Source organism: Triticum aestivum, chromosome 7A, assembly GCF_018294505.1.
Source record: "Triticum aestivum cultivar Chinese Spring chromosome 7A, IWGSC CS RefSeq v2.1, whole genome shotgun sequence".
NCBI classification, from domain to species: Eukaryota; Viridiplantae; Streptophyta; class Magnoliopsida; order Poales; family Poaceae; genus Triticum; species Triticum aestivum.
In genome coordinates this window covers 712267979-712268295 of record NC_057812.1, presented here as the reverse complement: position 1 = coordinate 712268295, position 317 = coordinate 712267979, and positions in this window count along the sequence as shown.

The window sequence follows — 317 nt, the reverse complement described above, 5'->3', positions numbered from 1 at the left end:
GTGTACAAACTGGACAAACTCTTTCGGAGTATCAGGGTTTCGGACGAGAACTCATCTGTTACACGGGCACTTCAATGTTTTTAAACTTATTTGAACTCCGGACTTCTTTTGTGTTCAGTATGCAGCATTCAAAGCGACGTCATCAATTTCCAATATGTTCTGACATCATTTGTTGTTTTTCGGTCATTTACCTAATTGTTTAGAGATCTAAATGACCGTGAAATTGAAAATCACTACAAAATGAACTCTAAAAATGTTGAAACTTGGCATGGTATCATCATTTCACCCGCATAGCATGTGCGAAAGAGTAGAGAGGG